This window comes from Ictidomys tridecemlineatus, chromosome 1 (assembly GCF_052094955.1).
Source record: "Ictidomys tridecemlineatus isolate mIctTri1 chromosome 1, mIctTri1.hap1, whole genome shotgun sequence".
Lineage (NCBI taxonomy): Eukaryota > Metazoa > Chordata > Mammalia > Rodentia > Sciuridae > Ictidomys > Ictidomys tridecemlineatus.
In genome coordinates, this window is record NC_135477.1 from 17,790,188 (window position 1) to 17,802,611 (window position 12,424).

Genomic DNA, 12,424 nt, shown 5'->3' on the forward strand with positions numbered 1-12,424 from the left:
AAGAGAACAAAAAGATAAGCTATAGTCTGAGAGTTCTGTGTTTATAAATCACATATGACAAAGGAGTTATATCCAGAATATATATTTTAAAAACTCTTAAATAATAAGACAACAATCTGATCAGAAAATAGGTAAAAACTCAGACACTCCAAAGAAGACATAAATGGCAAATAAGCACAAGCAAAAATGTTCAACATCATTAGCCATTAAGGAAATCCAAGTACAGGTACCACTAGATGAGCTAAAGTAAAAACAATGATACCATAACCTGGTCAAAATGTAGATAAACTGGATCTCTCATTCACTGCTGACAAGCATATAAAATGGCACAGTCACTATAGAAAATAATTTGGCAGTCTCTCCTAAAGTTAAACACACATTTACCATATAACCTAGCACTTGCACTCCTGGGTATTTCTTCTGGAGGAATGACAATTTAGGCATTTACATGTTGACTGCAATCTTATTTGTAATACTTCAAAGCTGGAAATAAACCAAATATATTTTAATAGGCAAATGAAAAACCTGTAGTGCATTCACGCAATGGCACATTATTCAATAAAAAGGGATAAACTATTACTGACCCCAGCCCAAAACTTAGATGGATCTCACTATGCTACATTAAAAAGTCAACATCAAAAGATTCCATATCGTATGACTCTGTTCATATACTATTCTTAAATGACAAAATTAAAGTGATAGATAATGAGTTAGTGGTGTGATGACCTGGGGTTGAAGGGAAGGTGTAATTATAAAGGTAACAAGTAAGAGTTTCTCAGAAGTGATGAATAGTTCTGAACTTTATGGTAGTGTTCATAAGAATCTATACATGTGATCAAATTTCACTCCCACAGGTGAGAGAAGAGTGCATGGAAAAACTGGTATAATCTCAAACCCAGGCTATAATTTGTGATTTAGTTCATAGTATTGTACCAATATCAAATCTGGGATTTCAATAATCATAGCATAGTTATAGAAAATGTTAGAATTAGTGCAAACTGAGGGAAGAGTACAAGAGAACTGTTTTTATAAATATAAATCTAAAATTACTTCAAAAAATTACACAAACAATACAAAGCATACACTGGACAATACAAATCTACAATATGCAGTTCTAAAGCAGCATTTGCACTAAGCTCAGTAGTATATACGATTCCAGCTACTCAAGAGGCTAAGGTAGACCAGATTTCGAGTTCTAGGCCAAGCCAGGCAATCTCAAAATAATTAAAAGAAAAAAAAAAGGCTGGAGATATATCTCAGTGGTAGTGTCTGCCTAGTATGCACAAGGCCATGAGTTCAAAGCCCAGTGCTAAGAGGAAAAAAAAGGGTGTTGATTGATGCATTTGAAATAAATAGAATTTTAAAAACCATTTTGGGGGGGGAAAACATTTTAGTATTTTTTTAAAGAGTAGCAATTCAAATAGGAAAAGACTTTTTTCAATCAAGTTCAACATTAGATAAAAAATAACCTTGCTCACAAATGCTATTCAATTTGAAAAGGCACATATTTTGTTAATACTACCAAGAAAAGTTTTTCTTTTCCTCAAGTACAAATACATACAAATATACTTTATGAACACAATGATCATTTATAAAATAATGGTGAGTCTATCAGGAATATCCTAGCATACCCAATAACTGCATTCTTATTTGCCATTAAATCTAGTATAAAATGACTGGGTTTTTAGTTTTTAAAAAATTAAATGAGAGTAGGAAGAAAAATATTTGTGATGTTGTCATAAATGCTGCCACAACTCTGAAATTTATATAGAACACATAACTTGTCAATATCCAATAAGTAGGGTTGTGGTGATATGTCACCCATTTTCTGGAATACAGGGGTTACATTAAAAGGACACAATTTCAAACAGTTTCCTTCCTTGGAAATAATTTTACTGCTTTGTAATTCAATTGTTTAACTTTAAATGCTTCCTAAGCATGACATAATAGATATACACTACTGTAAAAATTTTTTTAAAGGGAGGGATGGGGTTGTAGCTCAGTGGTAGAGCACTTGCCTAGCATGTGTGAGGTACTGGTTTCGAGTCTCAGCACCACATAGAAATAAAACAAAGGCCCGTTAACAACTAAAAAAATTTTTTTAATTTTAAAAAGATGTACACTACTATAGGAAAATAATAAAAAGATAATTTACTAGGGCTTGCAGAGCACTCACCTGGCACGTGTGAAGCCCTGGATTCAATCCTCAGCACCACATAAAAATAAAGGCATATAATAATAATAATTATTATTATTATTTACAACTAAATTGTGCCTGGGAGAAAAAGAACTACAGACTATTTTGTAGCACAGTCCTGGTAATGTATTTTTTTTTAAATGCAGTCGCAAAAACTATCTATTTGGGCATTTTTATAATGGGTCAAGTATGGAAGACACCAATAAGACATAGGTAAACAGTTTCTAAATAGTAGTCCACAGAAGACCTCAAGCAAAAGAAAACTGTAATTATGTCATTCATCTATTTGAGAAATATTTATTGAACTCCTCCCATGTATCAATATTATGCTAAGTGCTGAGTAAACAGACCTAGTTCTTGCCTTCAAAGGACATATAATCAAATAGAAAAACAATGAAGAACACTCCATGAGAAAATTTTTTACATGTAAGGACAGAGATTCAAGAACATTATGAGACAAACTAAATTGAACATAATTTTTCAGAATTGTGAATAAGAAAGATGAAGCTGCAGTTGAGAAAAGGATCTTAACTGTGTTGTACATTCTATGTACATCGAGGTATCTGGTTAAGTTTCACTGCCCCTCCGCCCAATTCCCTGTGCATTCCCCAGCTATCTGAATTTCCTTCCTCCCTCTCTGATGAACCCCTGGCAAATATTTTTCAAGTGCCTAAATTCTGTGCTGAAAACACAAGCAAAGCACTTTATCTATGTCTTGGTCAATGAGAAAAGTATAGTTACAATAGTTTTTGCACTTTTCAGGAAGTAAAAAGTAATATCTACATAATAGAGGGAAGACTACTTTTTTAAACTTGAAACATTTAAATTTATTCATTATTTCTGATAATCATACCAATCTTGGTGGAGTCAGAAATGATACATTTGTATTGGTTTGTACTTGCACCTATTATATTCATGATGTGAGTATACATACACACATTTGTATTCTTATTTTCTAGTACTGTGCCTAAGCATTTTCATATTCACATGCAAAATATAATTCTTCATTGTTTTCTAAGTGCCACTGTACCTAAGCATTTACATGACACAAAACATTCTTTCTTCTCATATCTCTTCTCAATTACTTTGGATATTATGATGATTTTAATTAGATTACTATTATTTCAGAATACTAATTTTCATATAAATATTGTCTGCTGTACTTGAGAATCACTAAAAGCAAAAAGTCATCAGAGAAGATGGAAATAATTCAAGAGATGTTTTAGAGTCAAAATCAAAACAGGGATGAATGGGAATGGGGGGCACAAAATAATATCTAAGCTGCTGGCTTAAGCAATTAGGTAGATGCAGAATGGATATTCAAATTAAGGAATATAAAAAAGAGCAAAGTAGCATTTTGGACAAGCTTACACTAAAGTTCTTAGTCCGTATTTGAAAATATGGATTTGGAATAAAGAAATATCTGAGCTAGAAATAAAGATCTAGCTTTGGTGTCAACAACAAAGGTCTGAGATGAGAGTACCAATGAAGAGCATGCAGAAGAAAAACATATTAATACTTTGGTAAAGATAAACATTTAGGGATGGACAGACGGAAAAATAGAGATATACATTAACTAGAAAAAAATATTGTCAAAGTAGCAGCCAGTTCAGCTAGTTGAATTTTAGTAGTAGTCGTCAAAAAGATCTAACATATTAGCAGAAAAACAGAAAGGATCTTTTTTCCTTTCAAACAGGAAATCAGAACGGATTTTTAGTTGCAGACAAATTCATTTGGGAATAAGAGGAACAGGAAGAAGTCAAGGGTGATAATTATCTCGAATTACATATAGCATCATATTTGTTTGGCAAAGCAAAAGCAAATTAATCTGCTGAGAACAAGAGAGGTAGGGTTTTGAAAGAAGTAATGATGACATAGACCAGAGACAAAATTACAGAGTTTGATAAATTTAGGTATTAATTTATAGGAGTGCCAATCTCCAAAGCTGTGGCTTTTTTTCTGCCAGTATTTGGCAATCTAAATTGTATTCTTAAATTAATCTAAAGTTGAGATTTAGAGGGCAAGTGTGGCAGAAAAATAAGGGAACACACAATTTAGATTTTAGGCTAGAAAGGAAAAAAAAGTCAACTTAATAAATTATTAATTTCTAAGACAACTGACAGAACAGGAAAGATCAAGAAACTAATTTACTAGAGTAAATTAGTCGAGTAGTTTATTTAGGAGTATAATGTTCTTCCAGAAATATATACACCCAGAAATTTATACCCACAACACTAACACAGGCCAGTTAAAAAAACTTAAAATCAAGCTGGGCACAGTGGTGCATGCCTATAATCCCAGCAGCTCCAGAGGCTGAGACAGGAGGATCACGAGTTCAACACCAGACTCAGCAAAAGCAAAGCGCTAAGCAACTCATTGAGAACCCATCTCTAAATAAAATACAAAACAGGGTTGGAGATGTGGCTCAGTAGTTGAGTGCTCCTGAGCTCAATTGCCGATACCCCCACACACACACACACAAAAAAAAAATCATGATGAAATGTCACTATACAACTAACAGAGGACATACAGAGGGGAAAAAAATAGTAATACCAAATGCTAATACAACATTATCTCATACATTGCTGGTGGGAAGGCAAAATACGGAGTATAATCAGTATACAAAACAGCAGTTACTGTACTTATAAAACTGAACATATCCTTACTATACAACCTAGCAACTGTACTACTCTTTGGCATTCATCACCAAGAAATGAACACATTCTTGCAAAAATCTGTATTCCACTATTCAAAATAGTTTAATTCATAATGATACAGAGTGGAAACAACCCAAATGTCCTCCAGTGAATACACAGTTAAACAAGCCTTAATACAGCTACACAAAGAAACATAAGTCAGCAATAAAAAAGAACGAACTATTGATACATATAAGAAACTTGATCTCAGGGACCTTGAGCTTAGTGGAAAAGTCAATCTCAAAAGGTTACATTCTTTATAATTCCTAAATAACTTCTTTGAAACAACAAAACAGTAGAGATGGAGAAGACTGAAGTGGTTGCTAGGGGATGGGGTCAAGGTAGGGTAGGGAGAGTTGACTTATTGGTGATAGAACCAGAATGTATCTTGACTTTGAGAGTTGTTAAATGAATCTATATATGGGGTAACAACACACAGAACTATACACATACTCAATGAATACATGAAAAAGTGGGGACAGAACTGAATAAGTTAACTGTCATACCACTGTCAATTTTCTAGTTTTGATATAGATATTATATTACTGTATTAGTTGACAACATTGTGAGAAGCTGGACAAAGTGTTATTTTTTGCAGCTTCCTGAGACTATCACTATTTATAAATTTAAAAAAAAAAAAGACTGTCAGTGATTTGTGATTTAATCAATCACACTATGAAATATTCATAAGGATCCCTAAATTACAGGGTTTGGAGTTATCCTGGTTTGGTGAATACATCAAGGTGGTAAGAAGGTGGATGCACTGAGAGGGGATGTGTGATATCTACATCTCATTCCCCACACCTTACCCCACACATCTATTTCATGACTGTTCCTGAGTTGTATACTTTATAATAAACCAGAAATTGAACTGCCTTCCTGAGTACTGTGAACTGTTCTAATCATTCACTGAACTTGAGAAAGGTGTTTAAAGTACAGATGATACAGACTTGTGATTGTTGTCTAAAGTGGGGGCAGCCGAGCTGGGGTTGTTGGCTCAGCGGTAGAATACTCGCCTAGCACGTGCAAGGCCCTGGGTTCAATCCTCAGCACCACATAAAAATAAAGGTATTTTGTCCAACTAAAAAATAAATATTTTTTTAAATAAAAATTTTTAAAAAAATAAAGTGGGGCACTCTTTTGGCACCAAGTTCTTTAACTTCCGGAACAGACATGAACTACAGATGGTGTCAAAATGAATTATAAGACACTCATTTGGTGTCCAGAAAATAAAAATATTAGTTGGTGGGGGCAAAAAAAACCTCCCAAACATTAGGTGCCCGATTGTTGAGTGAAAACAGTTTACATCTAAAATTTAGAAACACATAAGGAATTGAGAAATATCAAATTTAGGGTGTTAGTTTCTCAGCTATAGTTAAAGATAAGGACAGAGTAAGGTAATATGCTAATTCAACGTTTGTTAAGTTGCTTCCATAAATTCAGTCCAAAGCTGTTTCCCTTTTAAAGCAAATGCTCAAACTGAGTTCCTCCCCAGACTGTCTTGAAAGATTTAGAAAGACATCTTCATTAGTAATATACATTTTATATCGTATTTCTATATTATATATTATTACTATTTGATTTAGAAATTTCAAGACTAAAAATATGGCATAAAAATACTGAAGAAATATACAAGAAGAAACTCAATGAAGTAATAATGATAGGAAAAGAGGCAGGGCACAAACCAAATGTTTGACAACAGTAACAGGGTACTGAATAAATTATGCTTCATCTGTTTTATATAATATTATGTAGCCATCAAAAGGGTCAAGGATATGACTCGGTGATAGTCCTCACCTAGTATGTCTAAGGCCCTGGGTTCAAACCTCAGCACTTCAGGGGGAAAAAAAAATATAGACTGTTGTTACTATATGTGCTGATCTTGGACCTACGGACAAAGTTAAAAAAAAAAATAAGCCACAGAACAAAAATATTCAGAGCAATAAATTTATATGTACTTCAACTGTGAACTCAGCAAAAAAGAGAAAGAAATAATTTAAATAGCACTATTTTGCCTTTCCACTCAATCTAAAGTAAGAATATGTGAATTATTTTTCAGGATACCAACTCATTTTCAAATTACTCAAGAGGCCAGGTTGAGTGGGTGGTAATGGTTTCCGAAATTATTCATGGGAAAATCTGAGTTGAAGGCAACAGAAAAACATTAAATAACCAATAACTGATAAAAATCACAGGAAACAAAAGTAACAAGAAATAGTAAGAACTGGTAAATTGGAATGTTCGTAATTTGCTGTAGTACCTAAGCAACATCTATATAATCTACTAACCATCTCTCTATAAAATACAACTATATAAATTATATTTACATATACTATATATGCATAATTGTATGTAATATCTTGCAAAGTCAAATGTAATATACTTTATGAGCATTTACAGAATTTTGAAGAGGCTATTCATAGACTGTTGTTACTATATGTGCTGATCTTGGGACCTAACTTCCAAAAATGCATCTTCTTCATAATATGATTTGGGTTTTTTTAATAAAAATAAAAAGTATAAATTTATGTGAGAGTTACACATCTGTGTAAGAGCAGAGAAGACATAAAAAAATATACACCATAATTAACTATTTAATCTCTCCCAGGAAAAGACATGGGAGTTGGGATGATGAGAGAGAGGAGGAGGACATGGCAGGGCATAAAGTGGAATAAGGTAAAGAAATTTGAGGCCAAATTCTAAAAGTAAATAGATACTAAGTTAAAAGGGTCTGTACACTGCCACAGATTCTTCATCTAAGATTTTATGAGTACTATATCAAGAACACCAATGAAACAGAAATCTTGATAATCTTCAATCTGCAAGGAATGATGTAAATCTAAATAACAATCACCAAACAAAGAAGAAGCCTGTACTTTGTCTGCCTGGCCTAGAAAGAAGTTTATGTCCACATGTGTCTCAGTCTGCCAGAACTCAGGAAAGACAAACCTGTTTTACAGCATTCAATTAAACGCTTTCCCAAAAAAGCAGATCTCCACTCCTTGTTTTTAACCACCATCCCCCACCCCGCCCCCGTCCTAATAGTATAAAATTTGCTAGATCAGCTCAGGGGAGTTTACCAACTACTTTCACATAATTACATTTGATTTCCAAAACAGTTCTTAAGAAGTAAGCACCCCAGGTAGCAGTATTCCCATTTAACAGATAACCAAGATTTAGGGAAATTATTTGTCAAATAGTAAGATATGAATCTGACAATAATAGTTGCAGAAGCAAAAAATAATCTTTAAGCAAGTGCTATATCCCAAGACTGTGCTAAATGCTTTTAGCAGTCAGTTCATTAAGTTATTGAAATAATTCTGAGGCAGATTAAGGCCCATTTATATCATCTACAATGATATATGCCTCTTCTATTTCAGAATACAATAAAAAATATAATCATATAAATAAGCTAAATTGGACACATGAACCAAGAAAAATGTTTGACAGAAAAAGGGTTGCAAAGGTTGGATTGTTTTCTATGGTTTAGGGGAAAAGATTAGCCAACAGAATACAGAAAACTCAAAATATCTATTTTTTAAAAATTACTCCCCCCCCCAAAATTCAGTTCTGATCCTACAGATCACACTGGTAGTTTACTGATTGTTCTGGCGCTTAAAAATGTGTTTCAAAAATACACTTATATCAAATGCATAATTCATATAAAGTCCAATTACTTTCTACTAAGTGGTATCTTTCTGAGTACGCATGCTAAAAAAAGAAGTTTTATAAATTTAAATCCAAAATCATATCAGCTCTAGTCATTTAAGTGCACTTGTCTAATAATAGTAGACTATATAGATAAATCTTTCCATAACTGACCACTAGGGAAGTGATGATGCAGCTCAATTCAGAAAAGAATTGAACTCATCTATCCTTGGCCCATTCACCTGTTCTTAAGACCCGGCTGGGGATGTGGCTCAAGCGGTAGTGCGCTCGCCTGGCATGCGTGCAGCCCGGGTTGGATCCTCAGCATCACATATAAAGATGTTGTGTCCGCCAAGAACTAAAAAATAAATATTAAAAAATTCTCTCTCCCCCCCCTCACTCTCTTTGGAAAAAAAAAAAAAAGACCTAGCCCTGATTATTATTATTAGTAAAACTAGTAAGGATACATGCTTATTTTAAAATTATTCTCTCTTACTGGGGGGGGGAGGCGGAGGGCGCATAGACAAAAGTGGAGGAGAGAAAGAAGAGAAAATATAATTTAGATAAATGAGGAGGAACTGGATGTCTAGCAGGTTACATAGGTTCTTATTAAATTTGACTCACCTCATACTCAACAAAGTTTAATGGAGATATCATTTAGCTAATTTTCATTTAAAAAGAAATGTGCTTAAAAGTGAAATACAAAAAAGAAAATGCAGCAAAGAGGGAAAAAGTAAAAGATCTAGAACTGTAGGGTTTTGGTTCTAAATCCCTTGATAAATTGCAATGCGATGTGAGCAAAAACTATTTCTAGGCCTCAATTTTTTCTTTTTTTTTTTTTTAAACATGAAAAATAAGTCTAGCAGTTTTTTAACATAAAAATAAGTCTAGGGGGTACATGATATGACTTCATAGGCACCTTAAAGCACTAAAATTAATACTACTAAGTCTTAATACAAAGTAGCTCCAAAGATGAAAATTTTAATATATACTGGGCAATGAAGAATTAGGATCAATTCTAATAAAATTCTTAGGATTATAGAAAAAGAAACCTTGGAAAATAGAAGACACTAGCATTATTGAATATTCTGAGTTTATTTACATACTAGGACATTTTCATATTTAAAAGCACATTAGTCCCCAAGCCTTGGGTAATCATAATGTCATGTAAACACATATTTTGGAATATCCTAATGATATGTTAATCTGAAAATATTCTCTAATACATTGTCAGAATTTCCCAAACTGTATTTCCATAACATCTAGTTCTAATGGTCAAAGAGATCTGGAGTATGTTTCCAAACATAACTATACACCGCCTTTACAGAAGAAATTATTTGTGCTCTTTATATTCTTCACAGGGGGCATTAAACAACATTTCTCGAATTTATTTCAATAAAAAAAATTTCTGAGGAATATCTATTATCTCTCATGTTTTAAGCATTCACAGTAAATTTAGTAGCAAACATGGCTCATCTACCAAACAAATTAGAACATTGATAGATTTTTTTCAAAACCATTAAAAATTTGACATTTTTAAAAGCATGAATTTATCAATAACAGGGGTGACAAAGACTTAAAATTAAAATCTCCAATAATATAGAAAGCATTAAAATATTCTGTGAGTTTGTCAGATGTACTTTTATATTTGGAACTACAAAAGTAATATTGTCAGTTGCGTAGAAGAAATGAGGGGGGAAAAATACCAATCTCTCAACTGTCACCTGTACTCTTGCTAATGCAGAAAAGATAGGTAAAATGGAACTAAACCAAATGAATACATTCAAATCAGAGAACAGAAAATTTTCAAGCATTTCTTTTAATAGAGTCATTAAGTGAGAAAAATAAATTGACATTTTCCTTCAAAAACAAAATGCCACTCAGAATACCAAATTATTGCATAACTACTGTTATTATATAAGGTCTTAAAGTAAAACTATCCTAGTGGCAGAATCTAGAACGTCAAAGTTCAATTTTCAGATCCGGTAGGAAAAGGAATCAACATTAAAACATACTAAAGAATTAATAAATAGTCCAAAAATAGTGCCCAACCAGAGGCAATAGTCTCTAGTATCATTCTTAATGTTTTTTTAATACACAGGGTTCATAAACACAAAGTGATACAATCAAACTAATGATAAAATGTGACTTTAACTTAAAAATTTCTGATCTATTAGCTGGAATGTAGCTCAGTGCAAGTACTTCCCCAGCAAGCATGGAGGGGGAGGGGGAATCTAGTACACCCTCTGTAAATAAACAGGTTTTGGCTTTCAGAAAACTACACTGGCACATAAGATAATTTTACTGTAAAGAATAAAATACGTGCTTAACAAAAGCAGACCAACAGTTCTTAAGATTTCAAGTTTGGAAAATGGCAGAGGAAAGATGGCCTCCTTTTCCTCTTGAAAATTCTCAAAACTGGGAGAGAAGAATGAGAAACAGAAATACGAATATCATCTTCAAATAACCAGGAAACCTCCCTAATCACATTATATAAGAAGAGTTGCCAAACACAATAAAGATAATAAAAGAGGAATGCTAAGAAAATCTCAAACCAGAGGGATAGATGCAAGCTTCAAATCTAAAAACTATCAATATCAGTTCGCTAAAGTACATGACACAGCCAGAACAACAAACCCAACAATCCCTGTGGCTTGGATCATCTGAAGCTTTCACAGACTTCATTTGGCACTGCTCAGAGAAGAGTCAGAACTGAACAAAGAAGTCATAGTTTGAAAGGACATACCTTTTCCTAAGAAAAATAAGTACAAACTATACCTTTTCCTAAGAAAAATAAGTACAAACTAATCAGGATAAATAGTAAAATCACTATACTTCAAAGATTTAAAAAGAGAATCCTTTGAGAATCTAGGCAAGAGCATTGCTACATAAAAAAGCAGAGGGAGAGAGTTATCAATGTTTACCAAAAAAATAAATAAATAAATCCCGTGGAAAGTTATACTCTGTGTATGTATGTCAAAATACATTCTACTGTAATGTATAACGATAAAGAATTTTAAAATTTTTTAAAAAGGAAAAAAAAAATCAGTAGAGAAATACTATAGAATCCTCTGGGGAGGAAAAAAGTATACCTCAAAATTTACGCCAAGTCTAACTGAATAGTTCAGTACAAAAACACCATCAAACATTTTTGAATATGCAAAAACTCGGAATGCTGTTCCTATAAACTGAATTTAGGGAAATACTAGATGATGAAGTTCAGCCATGCAACAATAATAAGAAAAGCTATGACCAAAAAAACAAAAAACAAAAGACAAGTTTTAAGCATAATCCATTTAACTACTGGTCTAAGATTATTTAAGATATGGTTATGGCTGAAGAATAAAATACAAATGTTACAATCCCTGACAATGTTGTATAACCAACAAAAATTGAGGGAATAAATGGACTGAGTATGTGACATCTTCATACTGTACTGCTTTACACCATCCATTAAAAGATGAACTAATTATAACACCATAATATAGATGCACTAACTTTTACACCCACTAAAGGAAAAAGCCTTAAGTCAAAAAAACAAAACTATATAAATACAAGACTCCCATACTCCAAAATTTGAAAGGAAGAAAAACATGTAGAGATACTCTATATAGTCAAAATGATGCAGGCATTACATAGGCACAAGGATTCTGATACTGGCATAATTTGGACCAACAATACATGGAAATACCTCTGCATCCAGTTAGATGAAAAATTAGTGTTTTTTAATTAGTTCTTAGATAGAACTCTATGTAGTTATTTAAAAGAATAGGGCAATAACTATGTATTGGTATGAAACAACTGCAATAAGAACTAGTTTTCCCTTATTCATATTTTTGCTTTTCATGAATATCTGCAATTAACCACAATCCTAATAGATAAA

At 32.8% G+C, this 12,424-nt stretch overlaps 1 protein-coding gene across 7 annotated transcripts in view; it reads right to left on the reverse strand.

Annotated features, from left to right (window-relative positions):
* The window catches only part of Shoc2 (SHOC2 leucine rich repeat scaffold protein), an 86,190-nt gene that overhangs the window by 62,689 nt on the left and 11,077 nt on the right, over positions 1 to 12,424 (reverse strand). For 2 of the 7 annotated variants that reach the window (XM_078050568.1, XM_078050481.1), the window contains exons 2-3: positions 2,177 to 2,205; positions 385 to 483 (exon numbers count right to left, since the gene is read on the reverse strand). The exons of 3 other annotated variants lie outside the window; for them this stretch is intronic. The gene's annotated coding sequence lies outside the window, so the exon portion shown is untranslated. The remainder of the gene's footprint in view (positions 1 to 384; positions 484 to 2,176; positions 2,206 to 12,424) is intronic. 2 more of the 7 variants (XM_078050592.1, XM_078050534.1) reach the window with 1 other exon arrangement.